This window comes from Hyperolius riggenbachi, chromosome 8 (genome assembly GCF_040937935.1).
Source record: "Hyperolius riggenbachi isolate aHypRig1 chromosome 8, aHypRig1.pri, whole genome shotgun sequence".
NCBI classification, from domain to species: Eukaryota; Metazoa; Chordata; class Amphibia; order Anura; family Hyperoliidae; genus Hyperolius; species Hyperolius riggenbachi.
Window position 1 is genome coordinate 201,264,149 of NC_090653.1, and position 23,296 is coordinate 201,287,444.

General features: G+C 40.6%; 1 protein-coding gene across 1 annotated transcript in view; it reads right to left on the reverse strand.

The window, feature by feature from the left end:
- PAPPA (pappalysin 1) overlaps window positions 1-23,296 on the reverse strand; it is a 591,278-nt gene that overhangs the window by 55,562 nt on the left and 512,420 nt on the right. The window lies entirely within an intron of this gene.

A 23,296-nucleotide genomic window follows, 5' to 3' on the forward strand; every position in this document is an offset into this window, starting at 1 on the left:
TAAAATGAATATAGTCTGAGCCCACACTGGTGTCATTTTGGCACACAATATTAAACCTGGTCCACCAAAAATACAACTTCAGCACTCTTTGTTTATTTTTATTTTATTTATTTATGTATTTATTTTGGGAGGGGGTGTTAAGTAGCTATAACAAGGAAAGCAAGCTGCGAACTGATTTGGCGTTTGGGGTAAGCGTGGAAACCACAAATTGAGATTCTGACCTCTAGGTGTGTGGATTAAAAAGCACTACTTGCCCACCACATGTGCACTGCAAACAGAGCTTAAAGCCATGAGGTGCTCTACTCGTAACTTTGTTGGTAACAAAAAAAAAATGATAAAGTAGCTACTACAAAAATTCAAAGGACAGATTGAAGGCTGATGGAGTGAGTCACTGCAGGTGCAGAAGGGCCAAGGGATAAAAGAGAAAAAATAAATTAAATGTTGTCTTTTAAAGTGGATCCGAGATGAACTTTTACTCATTGCATAATTGTGTCCCTTTCCTATAGTTTATAGGGCATTCCTCAAGCCAAATACTTTTTTGTTTTTGTTTTAATGGTTTAATTCCCTATAAACTAAAAAAGCCACGCCCACAGCCCTCAGAGTGCCAAGGCACTTTCAGACAATAGCAAGGGCTTACAGGAGTTCAGTTTGGGCAGGAGGAGTGGGGGGTGTTACTAGCCATTGATTTCAAAGGCAGAGGGGAGGAGGGAGGAGGAGAGGGGACTGAATTTACACACAAGAAATCTGATACCATCTCCAGCTCTTAGCCTGTGACAATATGACAAAAACAGCATGGCTGCCCCCATTGTATCACAGGAATAAATAATCATACACTTTTTAAACTTTTGCAGCTAGATATGCTGTGTAAACTATCTAAACTTGAGATAAGATATATAGACAAGTTACTTGTTATAGTTAGTGTTTCATGTCGGATCCGCTTTAAGGTTTGTGATCACCTCTTTTGGGTGTTTTTTTTTTTGTTTAGTTTTTTTGTTTATTTGTTTGTTTATCAGGATGCTTGTGAAGCAGGTGGGACACTTGAGGAAAGGTCGGTGCCTGACATATTTGTCTGTCCACTGGCTGTCAATGGTATCCATCATGGAATAAATGGGGTGAAAGGCATGGGACTGTTTCAAAGCAGAAATATAGATGTGTAAACATTCAATGCAAAGAGTTCCTGCAGGCAAACTGCATATACAAATCGGAGTCCTCAGATGTTTTAAAGTTTGATATACATCATTGGTATGCTAGCTGAGAATGGGACTTTACTCGGGTAGGTTTTCCACTGAAGCACCTGTCTGATTTCAGAGTAGGAGTTGGGTAAAGTAAGTTAATTGCATCTAGTAATCAATTAAAACTCGCTTTTCTTGACAGTCACCCCCCCCCCCCCCCACCCCTTTCCCTTTGCTGATACTAGACTAAGTCAAGGAGAGTTGTCAGTGATTTAATATTCTTTATATAAATTCAGTGCTGTTTAAATAAATTATTCCATAGAGATGTGAGCTTTATTCCGGCAGTTATTCCGGCAGTTTATGTTAAAGTTTGTATGCACACAATATGTTTTACATTTCTGATGCATTTAAGTTGTTGAAGCCCTTCCCCTGAAAATACATCACTTGCAGCAACAGCAAAATACACCAGGTGGCAGTGTTGAAATGGTAGCATAGGATAAAAAAAATAAGAGCATGACAACATCATTATTTCACATGGTACACGTGCAGATACCATTTCTGTGTGAAACTGCTCTAAATTAAGCACTCAAAACTAAAATACCACAAACATATAGTGCCATTTAAAAGTAATGTTTCAAACATGAAAAACTACAGACATCTTTAAAAAAAAGTAAAAAGCTACAAAAAAAACAACAAAATTAGCAAACTGGCTACACTTCCACAAATAGAATTTGTTTTATTTCCCTGATCATAAAATGTACTTTAGTTGTAATATAAAAATAAAGTTTTATTAGCTATTCAAAAATAGACATTTGAAAAAGAGAGAAACAAAATATTCACTGTAACATATATCCAAAAACATCTATAAAAATAATCTATATTAATTGTAAAGCTCTAAATATTTGAATGATTTGCAGCAGTTTATAGGTTATGCTGAAATATTAACCCCATTCATTGTAACATTGTGTACAGCATATTGAAATGACTCACGGTTAGGCTAGGTCCACACTAGGCACGGTTGCAGGACGGACACTGCAGTCCGGGATCAGTGGAAGATCAGGGGAAGTACCACCAGACCGCAAACTGTTCAAAGTGCATCAGTTTTGCATCAGTTTCCGTTCAGTTTTTACGGACAGAAAACGTCTCTATCATTAGGAAGGTAGTGGGAGGATTTTTTGGGCCAATAATAAAGTTCAGGCTATCCGTTTTTCATCAGTTTTTGGTGCTATTTTGCATGTGGAGATGGACTTGCGTTTTCCCATTGCTTTTCACTACCCATCCATGTATCCGTGGTCCGTGAAAATGCGGCAGGTCCGGACCTTCCGTTCAGGTTTTGAAAACGGGTCCATGCAAACGCAGACGGATCCGTTTTTTTCTTGGGTGAGGATGGCTGCTATTTTTAACATTAGTATCCGGGACTCTGTTTTTCATCAGGGCTGAAAAACGCAGCCACAGATACGTTTCCGGACCTAGTGTGGACTAGGTCTAAACCGTTGTAAAATATTACAGCATTTTAGCATATATCTTCGTGTTTACCATTTATCTGCATCAGTGTTTTACTTCAGCTTACATCTGGAAATATGCCTGAAGAAGAGGACTAGATCCCAGAAAGCTTGCATCATTTAACTTTATTAGTTAACTCTATTAGTTAGCCATTAAAAGGTATTATTTTTTACAAAACATATTCTTTTTTTCATAACATATTCTTGTTACAAAACATTTATCTTATAAATGGCTTTGTTTCCAAATTATGCTGTTAATGTTCAGAAAAATGCTAAATTTGCCCTTAATGTTGCAGATTTAGTTATAAAAGCTACAACTGAATATGAAATAAGTAACAAACCATGCAGCATGAGTATGAAGCAGCAGAATAGTATGCATTGGTGTTTGACCTGAACATCCATCATGTGAGTGAAACCAAAGTACTGTTGAAGTTCAGGTTTTAGTATTTGATGGTTATTTAACCAACCATTGTCATCCATTTTTATCCCTGGATATAGTAATTTCAATAAATTGTTAGTGTTTACTTGAAACATGATAATGAATGAAAAAAAATTAATGCGTCTGCATAACACACCTGATATAAATATGTGGCCAATCTAGTCAGACTTCAGTCAGAAACATCTGATCTGCATGCTTGTTCAGTGTCTATGGCTAAGGGTCTATGGTCATGCAAAGCCACAATTTGCATAGTAGGAAGACTCAGCACGCGATATTTTATTGGGCCCCTCCGTGTGCTTATTTTGCTCAAATTTCGTCACATTGCTGCAAATCACCACTTTTATAATGGGCACCTATGGCAGGGCCTTTCTTTGCAAGGTGCCTGCAGCACCCTTTTTTTTCCAGCTCCATAATAAAGTTGTCATGCACAGAAGGCACACGGCAATTTTACCTTTACCTACATTGACAAGGTAGTGTGCATTGTGCATTTAGCGCGACCCACATTACCTAGGTAATGCAAGTATCATTAAAGTAGCATAGCGCACGTTACCCTGGCAATCCTCGCATTATCTAGGGAATGGGTTAATTGCACAACGCTCACTGCCATGTCACTGTAAGTAATGGTAAAGTTGCTCTGTGGTCCCTTCACATTGCAACAGTATTGTACTTTTGTGCATATGCTCCATAGCAGTCAAGTGACCCCATGAACCTCTATTGTCATTAAACTTGTATGTTCTAGAATCACCTCCTTGCATTCACATGCACAAGATTTCACACGTGCTTCACCCATCCTCTGAAATGCTCTTCCACATCACATCCTTTACTCTCCAACCTTTGATATCTTTAAACGTGCCCTCAACACTCAGTTGTTCTGTAGAAACCACCAGAATTGGTCCCTCGAGCAGTGGAAAAATGTGATTTTCTCTGACGAATCATCATTTACCTTATCTCCGACCTCCGGCCAAGTGTACGTTTGGAGACAGCCGAAAGAAGTATTTCATCCAGACTGCCTTCTCTCAACCATAAAATATGGCATTTTGGGTGACCAACTTCATCCTATGGTTCAAGAACTGTTTCCAGAGGGGAATGCCATCTTTCAAGATGATAATGCCCCAATCCATACAGCCAGAATTGTTAAAGAATGGCACAAGGAACATTCTAATGAAATCGAGCATCTCATCTGGCCACCACAATCCCCAGACCTCAACATTATTGAGAATTTATGGTCGTTATTAGAGATTCAAGTAAGAAGTAAATTTCCACCGCCATCATCTCTAAAAGGAGGGTGTTTTAACTGAAGAATGGGCTAAAATTCCTTTGGAAACAATTCACAATTAGTATGAATCAATACCTCGGAGAATTGAAGCTGTAATTGCCGCAAAAGGTGGACCTACCCCGTATTAAAATATATTTTGTTGATTTTCAAGGTGTTTCCATTGTTTTGTCCAACCTCTGTATATATATATATATATATATATATATATATATATATATATATATATATATATATATATATATATATATATATATAGTATATACAGGTAGTCCCCGGTTAACGGACGAGATAGGAACTGTAGGTTTGTTCTTAACCTGAATCAGTTCTTAAGTCTGAACACTGTGCCGTCTCTGTCCCCTGTACCTCTTCTGTGCCCTCCCGTGCCCCCAGTGTCCCCCTCTGTGTCACCTCTGCCCTCTGTACCTGTTTATACAAGTTTAAAAGCCATTGTTTCTTTGAATTTTTTTATCGATTTTCTCAAAAAACTACAAGTTTTGACTTGTTCCCATGGAAACACAGAATCCATGCCGTTCATATTGGCGGATCGTTCGTAAATCGGGCGTTCATAAATCGGGGACTACCTGTATGTGTGTGTATATATATATATATATATATATATATATATATATATATATATATATATATATATATATATATGTATTACGAAAGATCATTTTGTAATTGCTAATTTCATTTTGCAGCTTCCAGCTCATAACTACAGCAACAGTGTGTGGTTTGGTGTACAGGATTTCTGTGAATTATCCTCTCTCTATTTGAACTACTTGTTGATGGTTTACTGGGATTATTTTTGGGGGCATTACAAAATCCTGTAGGTTTACTGCATGCTATGGATATCGGGCAAGTAATTCAATGCATAGAAAGGCATGTCTGTGTAGAACTGCAGGTTAAAATATTTGCAATGTATACAACTGATCAGCTGTACATTTTCTTTTGCTACTGAGAGAGGAGTTAGAGTTTAATGGGATATATTTTAATTTATGTAAAAAGTAAGCTACTCATGGAAGGGACTGTTATCATGTGATATTGAGCATGTTTAAATTTAGCTCTGCTGCACAACCATAGTGCATTTTTGTCACATTTTAGGCTTTAAATTATCATGTTGCCAGCACTGTGTTCATTAGAAGGGGTGGAGGAGGTTCTCATGACTAAACATGAATGAATCATGTTTACACTTAGTTCTGTATACACACGCAAACTGCCCCACTTTCTTCAATTAATTAACGTGTGTGTATGTGTGTGTGTTTTTTTTTTTCCTAGCTTGCACTTCTAGATGATGCTCTAATTATTATCTCAAATGTGGAACAGAGGAACAGATGGTTACTAGCACCTGCACATGAATATTAATCCAATCTGAGGCAATTTTTACAGCAGAGTGAATGGTGTGAATGAATGTGTGAATGGGTGTACTGTATTTGGTGTGTTACTGTAGTTATTTTTTTCTATTGGGAAGCTTCAGTTGCATACATGAATACTTCAGCCTATCAAGCTGAAATTTTCACAATTCTAATTTTGCTCTAGAAGGAGGCAAACCTCTTTGGGAATGTTTACAAGTTCTCTGATATAACAAATAGTTATTTATCATGCTAATACTATTCTACAACTGTTGATATTATTAGCTGTAAATAAATCTAATCCATTCTCATGTTTACTAATTTTGTCATGGTACGTCTTTCGGCAGTACTTCCAGCATGATCTACTTTTTTATTTTGCAATCATGTCCATGTATAGAGGGGTCACAGTGCCATAAGTTAGAGAAGTTATAATAGAATGAGCACACATTTTATCCTGGGATTTCTTCTGGCAGTCACTGTTTGTGTGCTTGCAAAAACAAAAGAGAGGTAAGCGATCAGGACTGCTAACTAGACTGAGAGCTACTCCACATAAAACCCCTCTTCCTAGCGCACTGCTTGCAAATGTGAGATCCCTCGCAAATAAAATGGATGAGCTCCGACTGGATATCTCCACGTATAAAACTATGAGAGACTGTTGCCTTTTGATTTTTTCGGAGACATGGCTGGACCCCTCCATACCAGACGCTGCAGTTGAGCTTGCAGGTCACACGCTTCACCGTGCTGATCGAACGCATGATTCTGGCAAGAAAACAGGTGGAGGACTATGTGTTTATATCAATAATGCTTGGTGCACTAACGTAACCATAATCAACAAGTCTTGTTCACCTGATGTGGAATATTTAATGCTGAGATGTCGACCGTTTTACCTACCCAGGGAACATACAGTTATTATAATTATGGCAGTATACATTCCACCTCATGCCAATACTAAGTCAGCAAATGAACAACTGCTTGATATCATTAGTAAGCAACAGAATTTACACCCTGATGCAATTTTCATCATTGCTGGAGATTTTAACCAAGCAAATCTTAAGAAGGTATTTCCCAGATTTTATCAGCATGTGGACTGTAAAACCAGAGGAGAAAACACCTTGGATCATGTCTATACAAACATAAAAAGTGCCTATAAGATCACCCAACGCCCCCCACTGGGACAGTCTGACCATCTATCTTTGTTTCTTATTCCCGCATACAAAGCCATTATCAACACTGCTAAACCAATTAGCAAGTCTGTTAAAGTCTGGCCTGAGACTGCCGTCTCTCAGCTCCAAGATTGCTTTGAAAATACGGACTGGGATATTTTCTTTCATGAAACAGACCTGGAGACGAGTACTTCCTCTGTATTGTCATATGTTAATTTCTGTGTGGACACCATCACTGTCAACAAAAGAATTACGGTTTACCCAAATCATAAACCATGGATAACAAAAGAACTCAAGGGACTTCTAAAGAATAGAAACAAAGCTTTTAAAATACAGGACAAAGACGCATATTCTTCAGCCAGAGCAAGTCTGAAAAAAGGCATACGAAATGCAAAACTTAAATACAAACAAAGGATTGAGGAAAACTTTGAAAATGACTCAAACCCAAGGAGGATGTGGCAAAGCATTCAACTATTCACAGATTACAAAAAGAAGAATAGCACTCAATATACACTGGACAATAACATCCCCAGCCTAGCAGAGGAACTTAACAACTTCTTTGCTAGATTTGAAAAAGACAACAATCGGCCTCCAGTCAACTTTGGGCCCACTACAGACTCACAGCCATTAATCCTTCACATACATGAAGTGCAGCAAGCACTCACAAATATCAACACCAGGAAAGCTGCAGGTCCTGATGGTGTGCAAGGACGTGTGCTCCAGGCCTGTGCTGGTCAACTAGCGAAAGTTTTTACACAAATATTCAACCTCTCTCTGTCCTTGGGTGTAGTTCCATCATGCCTTAAATCTACAAACATTGTGCCAGTCCCAAAAAATCCTAGGATAACCTGTCATAATGATTATCGACCAGTTGCTCTAACCCCTGTCATCGCCAAGTGCTTTGAACGACTGGTAGCCACACACATCAAGGCCTCCATCCCAGCAAATCTAGATCAACACCAGTTTGCTTATCGAACAAATAGATCGACTGAGGATGCCATCTGTGTAGCTCTCCATGCTGCCCTCTCACACTTGGAAAAGCCCAACTCCTATGTTAGGATGCTCTCTGTTGACTACAGCTCAGCATTTAACACCATTGTACCTAGCCAGCTGACCAACAAACTCCATGCACTAGGTCTTGCTCCCTCCACATGTACTTGGTTATTGGACTTCCTTACTAATCGCCCTCAAACTGTCAGACTAGGAAAACAGACATCCTCCACCCTTACCCTGAGCACTGGCGTGCCACAGGGCTGTGTATTAAGCCCTCTCCTCTATGCAATTTTCAAACATGACTGCCAGCCTATCCATACCTCAAACGTAATTGTTAAATTTGCAGATGATACGACTGTCATTGGGCTTATATCAGACAATGAGGAAGCTGCATACAGAGAAGAAGTTAGGAACCTGACTGCATGGTGCGACATTAACAACCTGTTATTAAATACAAAGAAGACCAAAGAAATTATTCTGGACTTTAGGACCACCAAAAAGACTACTCACCTACCACTAATGATCAATGCAGAGGCTGTGGAGAGAGTTTCCAGCTTCAAATTTTTGGGAGTCACCATCGCAGAGAACCTGTCCTGGGCTGACAATGCTTTAGCTCTAACTGGCAAAGCACAACAACGCCTCTACTTTCTGAGAAAACTAAGGAGCGCTAACCTCCCACAGAAGCTGCTGGTTAATTTCTACAGATGCACTATAGAAAGCGTTCTGACCAATTGCATGACGGCCTGGTACAACAGCTGCACGAAGGCTACTAGAGAAGCCCTGCAGCGAGTTGTTAAAACAGCAGAAGCCATTATTGGCACTGAACTACCATCACTGGAACTTTTGTATAATACTCGCAGCTTGAGAAGGGCCAAAAACATTATCAAGGACAACACTCACCCTGGAAATGCCATGTTTGAGCTCCTTCCATCAGGTAAACGTTTTAGATCAATCTGCACACACACAAACAGACTGAAAGACAGCTTTTTCCCATCCGCCATAAACTTGATAAACTCTGAATCCTCTCTGAAATAATTAACACTGTGTACAAATTGTTTAAACATCTGTAATACCTGGCATACTTGTATAATTTATTCTCTTCCTTGTTACTATCACTATGTTCCCTATATGCACCGTGGGGTTGTCATGAAAAGTAATTTCGTTGTGTTACAAAATGACAATAAAGTGAATTGAATTGAAAAGGAAATACATAGATACCCTGGCTGAAACTAAACAATTGAATGTCCAAATCGTAAAAACCTATGGCCGTAACTGAAAAATTATACAACATTTTGCGTAATCATAATTAGCAGATTACAATCATCACTACTAGACACCCCAAGGTAATAAAAGTGCTTGAATCTCTTTCTGTGCACACAAGCATTGGTCATATTGCTTTGTGGGATGTGGGCAGATTTGACCTTCCATGGCTCTGTCCCAATGCTGACAGACATAACAGCTAGTAAATAAATAAGGTAGGCATCTGCAACCTTACTGTGTGTCTTCCTGTTAGGCACCAGACCTTGTGCCTAGGTTCAGGAGCTGGCGTTGATGTGCTAATAAGCAACATGCCTTTTTTTAATATTATTTACTGTAAACAGGACAATAAAACTACAGTATTCTGATGTAAACCATGGTTATTTTACATGTGTAAAGCACAGCTAGTGAGTATGTTACCAGTTAACACCTGCTTCTTGTAAGCCTCAATTTAGTTCTTTAGTCATGCATGGTGGCAGCTGAAAGTCCTTAAAGGGGCACTTACTTACTTACATAACAATGGAACTTTATTTACCAAATACTCTTATAAATGTACAGAGACAGTTTTGTGAAGATTTTTTTTTCTTTCTTAATTTTCACTATAGTGCTCCTTTAATTAGCGGTACTCAGTTATGCTTAATGTGGTGATTTATGTCTAATTTCATGCATATGCAATAATTTATCCACTAAATTATGCTGTAAACTACAGTAGTAATAGAAAACTAGTAATGGGTCAACGCTTTTTAATACCTTTAGAATCAAGAAAAGCAGTGCAAATTATTTTAGAATTATGGTAAAAAGTCAATAGTTTAGTAAAGAAAACAAAAATAAATTTATAAAAGAGCTTATTGACATTTTATACATTCAATGCAAAAGGCAGACTAATAAGAATGGATTGAAACAAAACTAGATCTTGTCACGGTTCAACATACTGTTTATAAATATGTATTTAGGGGTGCTGTCTCAGCTGCTTTGCTGTAGTTGGAACTGCATTTAAGATCAATAACTGTTTATATAATGGATGATTTTAGATTTCCTTTTACAATGTACTTTCCATTACAATGAACTTTTAAATCTTTGACAACTGCGGTCACTTGAACACTATCAGCCACAAGTGACAACATAACACCATATCAAGTAAGTCTGGAGGTAAAAGGATTTGAATATAGAAGTAGCAGGAAAAAAAAAAACTTGGCACTGACATAACAGGGACTTTCTTTTGGTGAATGTAATCAGTTACTTCTATTGTGCATATATGCATAAAGATTTGATTAAAATACCAAAACCCTATTCAAGAATGTACAAGAAAGTACTGTTCCCTTTTTAATACATTCTCTTTTAAAAAAATAAATGCGTTAACTCCATACATCATTTAGATCAATGTTTTACTTATATATTTCAGTGTACAATAAATAGTTACATAGATCTTGAGGTTGAAAAAAAGACTGGTCTCCACTCCATCAAGTTCAACTTTTGAGTTTTCCTACACCTAAATCCAGTGAGTACCGAGAGCAGAAACTGTTTGGCCGGATCAAGGTATCACTTTTCTGCTCTTCATATCAAGGAAAGCATCCAAGACCCTTTTTAATTCAAGAATAGAATTTGCTATACGTTCTGTGGTAAGATATTTCCTATCTGAACCAGTGTTGCAGTGAAGAGCCCTTTTCTAAACAGTTGCTAGAGCCTCCTTTCCTCCATATTCAATGTCATTCTGTCCTTTGCACAGACCTAGGAATAAAGTGCATGTTTCCTATGTAACAGGTGAATTGGGCACCACCTTCAGCGGCCATGTACCGTAGTTGCTCGCAATGTTTAGGGCTAATACTTCAGAACCTAGTTGCTTTGGATCCTGTGGGAGTGGGGATGTTTGTGTTAGATATTAGTAGGGGGTCAGAGTTAGGCATTAGTATCGGGGACTAGAGTTAGACAGAAGAATGGGGGTTAGCATTAGGCACTAGGTGGGAGGGTTACAGTTGGCATTACAAGGGAGAGATACCATAAGTATAGGGAATCAGGTAATGTTATATTATAGATATTGTATATATCAGCAACAAAAAAAGCAGTGCCCTATTCACTAAATGGTGGTGCTTTGTGTACTCACTTGCTAAGTCTTTACATTGCCCTCAAAGTGATCCTTAAGTGAACTATAAAAAATGAGATTAACTCACCTGGGGCTTCCCTCAGCCCCCTGCAGCCGATCGGTGCCCTCGCAGCCCCGCTCTGACGCTCCAGGACCCGCCGGCGAACACTTCCGGTTTGGCCGTCACCGGCCGACAGGCATGGGAACGCGAGTGATTCTTCGCGTTCCCAGCCTGTATATCGCCCCCTATGCTGCTATTGCAGCCTCCTGGCCTCACTCCAACCTGAATAATTGCAAATACCGTGTTTTAAGAAGGCAAATTTCTGTATTGAAGAACTCTGGTGTGATAGCTAAATAATCTTCAAATGAGTAGAAGGTGATAATCAGCCAGGAAATAGCATTAACATATTTAAACTGCTAAAAGCTAAGGTACCTTCCTGAGCTGGCAGACACTCATACTGCTCCACTTGAGAACAGTAGGAAAACATTTTTTCTTCTTAATAACACTTAGTGACATACAGCTTTTTGATAACTATGCAGCAAATATAAACATCATGGTACTTTTGTATATAATTGAGGAACAACAACAGCATGTGTCCTTAGCACCACTATACTGTCCCATGACACAAACATTAGGTACTAACGTACACAAACATTAGGTACTGTCCAAGATGGCACTGTAACAGGTGCCACAGCCACAAGGCTCTGGCCTTCCTTTTTCTTTTATTTCTTTTAATGTTTTCCCCTTTCTGGGTACTGTTGAGTGGATACGGGCAAGCAGGTTGCAGCATTTGGGGACCAGCCGATGTTTAGTTTCGGGACCTGGCTGCAGGCCAACCCCACCGCCAGCATGCATCCACAGGCATCCACAGGCATCTTCAGCGGGCTGTGGATGCTGAGTCACATGTGTTCGTTGACTTGGTAGTCCACGTAATGTGCTGGCTGGAGATTGTGTCCCTGATGCCGCACTTGACTCAGCATTCAGGTCACAGAAGCTCCACTCCCATCTGCTGCCACATGAGCCGTTGCAAATACGTCGCAGGCAGCAAGCGGATCGGGCTGCCAGCTGATTGCAGGGCCACATGCTCTGATTGCAAGCAAGCCACTATGCCACCACTAACAAACTACTCCTTGCCGACGCCGGGGGGGGGGGGGACCAAAAACCAGGACCCTACGGGTGTCTTTTGTGCTATCAGCCATCGCTTCTTGCCTGCCATTTCCAGATCCATCACTCTCCTCTGCCGCTGCACTGCAATAGGGATGCTTACATGCCAGCCACCGCTGCCTTTGGATGGGTTGGCAGACAGGTCTGCACCAACCCTCTGGGCCTGACACACACAGCTGCTTGCACTGGGCCACAAAGCCAGGGGCTTTAGAGGTTTACAGACTGGCTGCTGTGGACTAAGCCACAAGGTGTGCAACATTTTGGGAGAGGATGCTTAAGTCCCCACCCACTCTCAGCCGCAGGTCACCATCACCACTACCACTACAGGACATCATGGCCACCAGGCGTTCTCAACTGCAGGTCACCATCACCACCTCCACAGCAGGGCATCTTGACCACCACCAGCTCCATCACCAATAGCCAATACCCCCAGACCACTTGAAAGCCAGGCTATCCCCTGCTGACCCTCTCCCAGGTGGCTGCCAGGCCCACCACTGCTTGCCTTTCCAGGAGCCCATGGTCTCACAGCTACTGGACCCCACTACACTTGTGCAGCCCACACTTCACCATGGCGACCCCTTGGTCTGGCTCTTGTGGACTAACCACAGCTGTGCATGACTCCTCTACATCATCAATGAAATTCATCCTGGTCCATGGTGAATGTTGCTGTCCTCTCCGCCATGACCCCCTGTACCCTCTGTGCGTTTTGGACAGTGTGTGTATCGCTGTGTAGTAATGAATGATTGTTCAATGATTTTTCAATCAGCATTCACACTACCCCTCTAGTCACACTCTTTTCTATCTTCCTGCTTCTGTAATGCTGACTACGTATGCTTTGTTCTATGTACCACACTAAAATTGTATGCATATGCGGTTCCATCACTGATCCTATTGTGCCAAAACCAATTTTCGGGTACAACCCACTGTTGTACTTGGCAAAAAAATCTGATCTCTTACAAGCACCTGTTTCCTCCCCTATTCTCCATGCAGTTACTCCTCACTAGTCATATGCATGGACTTGTTCTCTTCCTCTCTGATTGACGCTACTACTTATGAAGGTGATGTTGTTGGTCCACAGTATACACTTCATTTTATTCTCGTCAGAGGTCTCCACACAGGCATCACCTAAACACTGTACTGTTGCTCGAAAGGATTACAGCTTATAAGCTCACATATAAAATCATCCAGTTTAGTTGTATTTGTATCAGACCTTGCTAACATTTCAGCAAATCGTATTTCTACACTAATGATTTCAAATACAGACATACCACATCCAGGGTGAAAGGGACAATTACAAACCATGTCACCCAAATTTCAAAACAACAGTGCTCAAAAGTCAAATTGTGTTTAAATGAAATCATGGCTAAAAGAGAAAAATTCCACAAATCCAAACAGCATTCCACGAATACTCTGCATAAACATGAGTCACCTAATCCTCACAGGGAAGGCGGATTACAAATACAGAAGAAGAAAATGTACAGTGTGTTTCTTAAAGTGGCACTGATTTTTTGTTTTTAATTACTTTTTGTTTTTTCTTTTCTGTCCACCCTTCCTAATATGTTATGTTTAGGATTTTTAGAGCAGATAGTGGTATCTGATATTGCTCATTGAACATCACCACTACTAAAACGTGTTGTTTTTTTTTAACTAATTGTTATTTATTATATATTTATGGTGGCAAGGCATTATTGTTAAAAATCAAGTTAATTATGTTCACTTAAATGGAACCTAAAGTAAAATAAAGTTGGCCAGTTTAGCTTACCTTGGGCTTCTTCCAGCCCTCTGTAGTCCTCCTGGTCCCTTGCCATCATTCTGCACTTCTGCCGTCAGCGGCTGTGCCTCTCCAAAAGCTGACCAACTGGGCCAGTTGTGAGCTAATGTGCATGCGCACGTTTCCAGCATGCACATACAGGTTCAATTTACGCAAGCGCAGAATTCTCCCAACTGAGGGAGTGCGATCAGGAGGCACGCAGCCTGCGCCAGGCATGCAGCTTTCAGAGGATCACAGCGGCTGAAGGAAGAAAAGCAGGACCTCTGCAAGGGACCAGAAGGCCTGTGGGGGACTTGAAGAAGCCTAAGTTAAACTAGACAGCTTCAAACAGGAACTGTATTGACTTATATTACAATGCAGCAAGTTATTCAGGATACCAACTTTTACAGTACATTTCCTGGCTTCAGCATAAGAAACAATTCCTATAGATATATATTGCTGTATATTGTATGTAGCCCCACCCCCCCAGTGATGTTTATACTAGGCTGATTAGGTATGCAACATTCTCCTCCCCAGAGCATTCTGGGAGAACAGGTATATTTTCTAAAGGCTTAAGAACCCTCAGAAACCAAACATTCCACAGAGATCAGCTGCCAGTACTTCAGATTTTACTGCATGTAAAACATTTCAGAATATAAATTAGGGTGAGGATAGATTTTACAAAAGTGCAAATACTGACTAAATAATATATCAATGAAATATTGAAAAAAAAAGCAAATTTTATTCAATACACTATTTTCAGTACAGTTCCTCTTTAAAACCACTAATTTTGAAAACCATATTCTTATTTTGATATTTCATGATCAGGGATGGGCTCACGGGCATTACGGACTCAAATTCGTAATTAAAATGAGCCTTAATTGCCGCAGCTGTGCGGCTGGATAAGGGGTTATTTACCCACAATTCCGCCGTCCTGCCTGCGCTTCAAATAGCTTGCTCGTGCCCTATTGGACGCGTTGCAAGCCTTACTACGTGCACTTCCTCCTTCTAGCCAGAAGGAGGTAGTGCGCCGTGGTGAGGCTTGCAATGCATCCAATAGGACGTGTGCAAGCGATTTGGAGTGCAGGCAGGATGGCAGAATGGTTGGTAAATAACCCCTTATCCAGCAATTAAGGCTCATTTTAATTATGAATTCAAGTCCTTACGGACTTGTGATTACCCGTGAGCTCATCCCTGTTCATGATTTCAATTACAGAAATGTATCTGTGTATTGGATTAATTAGTACTGCAAACCTCTGATGTAAATTTGCAATTTAAAGAAGTAAAATAGGTGCAGGTATATGCTAAGACACAGTTAGAAGCCTGTTTACTATTAGTGATTTATTTGGTGCTGTCCACAGCAGTTCTCTGGGCAGCCATCAGTCCGTTTAGAAAAGACCAAAAATTTCCCCAACACAATAGCCTTGATTCATAGAGGGCTATACTACAATAAACTTTACATATGGGAAATTGGCATAAAATATGATTTATTTTGTATTACTTGAGGCACAACTTTAAGCTAGTCAAGCAGTTTTGTTTCTTTTTGTGTTTTTTGTTTGTATTGTCTGTTGTCCAGGACATTAGTACCTCAAGAAGAGTGTAATAATCTACTACCTTAGTCTAATTGTAAGACGTAGCATTAAAACTGCCAAAAATAACAAAATGCACAAGAGAGAACTCTTCAGCAGCAATGATTTCAGGTGGAACATCAAACAGCCTCATTAGGGGTTTCCAGCCTGACACTAAACAGACAATTGCAATGACAACACAACTGGATAGCTTGAGAAACAATCATCCCTTAAAAGCAAGAGTTCACTGTAAGAGCAGTTTGAAGAGAAAATCCAGATTGCTAAAAATACTTATAACTAAAACAGATTTGGAAAGGACCCACAATCCCGAGACTCTGTAACAAGGCTAATACAATATTCACTACAGAAACAACCAATGGTGTTTTTGGGAGTAACTGATAAAAGTATTCGATAATAATAAACTGTTGAATAAACATTAACACTTTTACAATGCATCCAGTCTAAATACATCTGTCTGCAATTATATCAAATCCAAAAGAAGTTTTCACAGCTAAATTAGCAAGAGCTTTGATTCCTCACATTATGTAGGTAGAGAATTTTTTTTTTGTAAAGTACTTTAATGGCTAACTGATAAATGTAATTTATGCTAGCTTTCAGGGAAGTAGTCCCCCTTCTCCAGACATAACACTTTATGCAGGTAAATAGTAAGCTTACGTATTGAATCGTTGCCCAGTAAGTTGGGTGCAGGGTGAGCCTAATGATGGCTCGGCCTGCTGCTGCTGCTTTGCAGGTGGTGTTAAATATTACTCCCCCTCATAGCAACTCGGAGGTAAAAGTAATTTGGGGTTTCAAAATGGTAAACATGAAGATAACAGTTGTACTGGTACTATATATTCCTGACTAGTGGTACTTGTAAGGATTCGGTAATTTTGGTTGTCGGTAATTACAAGCCGAAATTGGCAGTTACAACATCGTAATCTTAATAATCTCATAATCGATAAGAATTGTGGTTTCCAATTATGAATGTATTTGAAATTACACTCATAATTTCAATTAGGAATCGTAATTTCGAGTACTTTGAGTAACAAAGCAAATGCAATTTCAGACCAATCACTGTGTCCCTAGCGAACAATAGGAATGAGCTGAACTTGGGCCCACCTCACCCTATATAAGGCAGACACCATTTTGGATTAACCCTTACTGTGTTACTCAATGCTGTGAGAGCTTTTACTTAGGCAGTGCTGTGTGGAAAAGGTGTTAAAATCGAGACCCATTGCATTTGATTGCTAGCATTTTGACCCAGTGAGACTAGAAATCATTAGCTTAGTGATTGATTTAGACAGTGTAATGCATTAGTTAAGTGATAGTGCATAGTGAAGTGATAGTGATAGTGTAGAGACAGAGATTGCATTTAGTTAGCTATACTGCCAGGTAGTGTTTAGAGGATAGGGATTAGGGAAAGGAGTAAGGGACTTAGATTGTAACATATTTAGTTAGTTAGTATATTCTGTACAGTGTCAGTGTGTGCTGCTGTTATTATTTTAGACAGTTAGTAGTACTAGTAGTAGTAATAGTCAGTCACAGACAGTCACTGTCACCATAGTCAGTTTGTGTGTGTCACTCCAGTACTCGGTCAGTAGTACAGTTATGTCTGAGTGACTTATTTGACAAGTACGTAAGTAACACATTGCATTGATTTTCTGTGCCAGTGAGCTAGCTTAGTCAGCGTAGAAATTTGTGTAGTAGTGGAGCGCTTAGTGGTCATCAGTGACTAACTTAAAAACAAACAGAGAAATATCGAGAACCCATAAGAGAGTAGTAAGTTAAGAACAAATTCTATATCATGAGTGAACACAAGAAAGGTACTCACAAAGGAGGGGGGGGTAACCACATAAGGAATCACTGCATGAGCAGATGGGGAGTTTAACCTGACCCCACTTGGGTTAAAGTCACTCTCTGTAGACAGGAAATAAGATGGGGTATCACCCCTCCACCAACGGTGGACTGCAAACACTAAATTACTTTTTAACAGAGGTGACAGTGTAGAGTAAAACTAGGTTAAAAAAGTCATTTAAAAAGGGAAGTAGTGGTGGACTTACCTCCCCAGAAGACTAAACACTCAGTTTTATCAGTACATTTGAATTCATTAGTAGCTTCAAATCTGCAATGCGTTTCATGGGTCTATCTTCGCTTCCTCCGGCCATAAAGGAGCACTGAAGTTTAGAAGTAGTTTATGAAAGCCGGAGGCACTTTCACACACCACTGCAAAACTTCAGTGCTGCTTTATGGCCTGAGGAAGTGGGCATAGACCCGTGAAATGCATTGCAGATTTGGAGTGTTAGTCTTCTGGGGAGGTAAGTCCACCACTACCTCCTTTTTAAATGGTTTTTAACCTAGTTTTACTCTACACTGGTGCCTCTGATAAAAAGTAATTTAGTAACTTAGTCATTGTTCACGTGCCAGGCAGGTTCTGTGTGCTATCCTCCTGCTGCTGCTGTTATTATTTTGTTTAATTAATGGTGTGGTCCCACTGCCAGATTCAAGCGCCTAATCTGCTGCCACCAATTACTCCCGCTGCTGCTATGTTAATTTTGTTTAAAACTTTGTTGTCCGAATTGTGGCTGGCAAAGGCCCATCTGCAGCTTCACACCATTGCCTGGAACCTCTTCTTGCTGCTGAATGCTGATGATATAATTTTATGTAAATACTGCTGTGGTTCCACTGTCAGGTTCCACGGCCTACTATGCTACTATCTACACCTGCTGCTACTGCAGTCATAATGTAATTGAATTCATGCTGTGGTCCTATGGACCATCACCATGTTCCACTGCCTATTTGGCTACAATGTTATCAAGAATAAAGTGCGCTCATGCCATTGTTACATTACAAAGAGAAGAGGAAGTTATCATGATCAAGAATTCAACATGCTCATGCCAATGTTACATAAGAAACAGAAGAAGAAGAAGTTGTCGTGATCAAGAATGGAATGCTCTCATGCCAATGTTACATGCCAAAACGAACAAGAAAAAGTAGTCGTGATCGAGAATCAAATGCACTCATGCCAAAGAGAAGAAAACGTGGAATAAGTCATTATGATCAAGAATTGAGTGCACTCATGCCAAAGTTACATGCCAAAGAGAAGAAAAAGAAGTAGAAGAAGTTGTTGTGACCAATAAGATATTGCACTCATGCCAACGATACAAACCAAAGAGAAGAATAAGTTGTTGTGATCAAGAATTGAATGCGTTCATGCCCACTTACATTCCAAAGAGAAGAAGTAGAAGAAGAAGAAAAAGTTGTCTTTGTGATCAAGAAGCGGGTGCGCTCCTGCCAACGTTGCATGCAAAAGAGAAGAAAAATTAAAAAAAAGAAGTGTTCTTCATGATCAAGAAGCGGGTGCCCTGAGCAACTTGGGCGGGATATTGCAAACTTCAATTATCGTCTGCCTGCTATATATACATACAGTATATATATATATGTGTCAGGTATAAGTATCATAATTACATGTAATTACGACTTTGACTACGGGTATACCAGTAAATATATATGTATATATGTACAGTGGCTTGCAAAAGTATTCGGCCCCCTTGAAGCTTGAAGTTTTCCACATGTTGTCACATTACTGCCACAAACATGAATCATTTTTATTGGAATTCCACGTGAAAGACTAATACAAAGTGGTGTACACGTGAGAAGTGGAACGCAAATCATACATGATTCCAAACATTTTTTACAAATCAATAACTGCAGAGTGGGGTGTGCGTAATTATTCAGCCCCCTGAGCCAATACTTTGTAGAACCACTTTTTGCTGCAATTACAGCTGCCAGTCTTTTAGTGTATGTCTCTACCAGCTTTGCACATCTAGAGACTGAAATTATTGCCCATTCTTCTTTGCAAAACAGCTCCAGCTCAGTCAGATTAGATGGACAGTGTTTGTGAACAGCAGTTTTCAGATCTTGCCCCAGATTCTCGATTGGATTTAGATCTGGACTTTGACTGGGCCATTCTAACACATGGATATGTTTTGTTTTAAACCATTCCATTGTTGCCCTGGCTTTATCTTTGTGGTCGTAGTCCTGCTGAAAGGTGAACCTCCGCCCCAGTCTCAAGTCTTTTGCAGACTCCAAGAGGTTTTCTTCCAAGATTGCCCTATATTTGGCTCCATCCATCTTCCCATCAACTTTGACCAGCTTCCCTGTCCATGCTGAAGTGAAGCAACCTCAGAGCATGATGCTGCCACCACCATATTTGACAGTGGGGATGGTGTGTTCTGAGTGATGTGCAGTGATAGTTTTCCACCACACATAGCGTTTTGCATTTTGGCCAAAAAGTTCCATTTTGGTCTCATCTGACCAGAGCCCCTTCTTCCACATGTTTGCTGTGCCCCCCACATGGCTTGTGGCAAACTGCAAATGGGACTTCTTATGCTTTTCTGTTAACAATGCCTTTCTTCTTGCCACTCTTCCATAAGAGCCAACTTTGTGCAGTGCACGACTAATAGTTGTCCTATGGACAGATTCCCCCACCTGAGCTGTAGATCTCTCGTCCAGAGTCACCATGGGCCTCTTGACTGCATTTCTGATCAGCGCTCTCCTAGTTCGGCCTGTGAGTTTAGGTACGCGGCCTTGTCTTGGTAGGTTTATAGTTGTGCCATACTCCTTCCATTTCTGAATGATCGCTTGAGCAGTGCTCCATGGGATGTTCAAGGCTTTGAAAATCTTTTTTTAGCCTAAGTCTGCTTTACATTTCTCAATAACTTTATCCCTGACCTGTCTGGTGTGTTCTTTGGACTTCATGGTGTTGTTGCTCCCAATATTATCTTAGACAACCTCTGAGGCCATCACAGAGCAGCTGTATTTGTACTGACATTGGATTACACACAGGTGCACTCTATTTAGTCATTAGCACCCATCAGGCAATGTCTATAGGCAACTGACTGCACTCAGACCAAAGGGGCTGAATAATTACGCACACCCCACTTTGCAGTTATGGAATTGTAAAAAATGTTTGGAATCATGTATGATTTTCGATCCACTTCTCACATGTACACCACTTTGTATTGGTCTTTCACATGGAATTCCAATAAAATTGATTCATGTTTGTGGCAGTAATGTGAGAAAATGTGGAACACTTCAAGGGGGCCGAATACTTTTGCAAGCCACTGTATATAAATATATAGATGTATATGTATATGTATATAGATAGATATATAGATATAGATATGTAATATTAAATTACTGCTATACCCATAGTCAAAGCGAAATTACAGCCGTAATTATGTGTAATTATGACTCACAATTGTAGTTGAAATGTAATTCCGATTCTACTAATAATTCTGATTACAATCAACATCGAAATTACGGAAAATTACGACAAGAGTTCGAGATGAGCAGGCACCACCAATGTATTATAGCTTCCTTTATTGTTCACATTATGTTAAAAGCAGCATTACAAGGACAGACCACTGTTTCAAGCATCTCTACTCTTTGTCAAGTTGTTTGTACTGCAATACATAAAAGCATCCATCTTACACACAGCATATGTGAACCAATCCATGCACAGCATAGTCACCCTCCAATCGCATATCGCTACATCATAGGAGGACCTGATGGTGAACTGAACTAATGGGGTCTGGCCTATGTTGGCAAAACAACTAAAGCTCTTAAAGTGAGACTGTCAGCTCACAAATTAACTATAAGGACCAGGGAAACTACACAGGTTGTGGCAAGACATTTTGTTAAAGCAGGACATGGAGTTGCACACTTAAAACTTCAGGTAATAGATGGGGTCCCAATTGATTGGGGTGCAGGTCGAGATCGGGGAAAATAACTGTCTAGGCAGGAAGCCTTTTGGATACAAAAATTGGGGACTCTAGGAAGTGGGGGGACTCAATTTGGACTATGATTTGTAGTTTAGCATCTGAGGGGTGTTTTCATTGTTGTGGGGGCTGGTTGGTGTTTTAATAATAATTTTTGATATGGGATTAAGTGCACGGTGTGGACATTCTCTTTGTCAACATGTCACCCTTTTTATACTTTTCTTAAAGAAAACCTGTAACATTAAAAAGTTCCCCTGGGGGGTACTCACCTCGGGAGGGGGAAGCCTCAGGATCCCAATGAGGCTTCCCACGCCGTCCTCCGTCCCTCTGGGGTCTCGCTGCAGCCCTCCGAACAGCGGCAATGTAAATATTTACCTTCCTGGCTCCTGCGCAGGCGCTGTGGTGGATCTTACGCTCCAAAATAGGCGGAAATACCCTATCGCCGTCGGGTCAGCTCTACTGCGCAGGCGCAAGTCTCCGGCACCTGTGCAGTAGAGCAGACCTGACTGAGATCGGGTATTTCTGTCTACTTCGCAGCTGAAAGCCGCAACAGCACCCTTGCTGGAGCCTGGAATGGTAAATATTGAACAAGCTGTCGGATCTGTCGGGCCGCTGTTCGGAGGGCTGCAGCGAGACCCCCGTGGGACAGAGGATGGCGTGGGAAGCCTCATTGGGATCCAGAGGCTTCCCCCTCCCGAGGTGAGTACCCACCAGGGGAACTTTTTGATGTTACAGTGTCTCTTTCATTGATCTTTTGTGCTGGGATTAGCTAATTTACATATGATAGTTTAGCATGTGTGATTTAACGTTTTCTCCCTCTAGTTTATAAGTAATGGTATCGCTAGTAGTAGTTCATCAATGGGGCTGCTTTATATTAGGTTTTGCTGGCAATTAGATCCTGTTTTTAGTGGGTTGTCCTTTGTATCCTGTCCAATACTTTGATCCCCTTTAGAGAGCATAGCGTACCAATCGATATAATGTCAGCGTAACTCTGTTTGTATTTGTTTTAATTGTACGCCCACATTTTTTGTCCTGTGGACTGCATTGTGTGTTGGCTGCACCGCAATTGATTGCTATGCCGCTGTGCGCTTATGAGATTCGCTGCTTAGTGTTAGGTATATGCAATATGGGTGGATGTTCTTTTATTGGCTGCCTGTGTTTATTTACAATAGGGCTATTGGACGCTGTAATACTCCCCTAATGCAGGTACCTCCCATCCTACTTGATGCATCCTGTGTGGACGCTTGTTTAAGTGTTGGCTGATGATTGGTCGGCGGGCCGGACGGCCATAGAATTGCTAAACGCCTGATTGGTCGCCTCCCTAGAGGCTGACTGCTAAATGGTTGGCGGGTCAGCTCGGGAGAACGGCCAGCGTATACATTAGGTACAGTGCTGAGGTGAGTAATGCTGTGCTACTGTGGCATTTCCCAGCACATATAATGTTGCGCTCAGTTCTAACAGAGCACAGAGTGTAGGTTCAAAATTACTATTTTGGGAGGTTGAAACTTGAGGGGGTGGGGTCTAACAGAGCCTATTCAGTTCCCCATCAGGTCCTCCTATGATGTGGCGATATGTGATTGGAGGGTGACTATGCTGTGCACAGATTGGTTCACATATGCTATTTAAGTGGGTAAGATGGATGCTTTTATGTATTGCAGTTCTAACAACTTGACAAAGAGCAGATGCTCGAAACAGCAGTCTGTCATTGTAATGCTGCTTTTAACATAATGTGAACAATAAAGGAAGCTATAATGCATTGGTGGTGCCTGCTCATCTGGAACTCTTCAAGTTACAGCTCC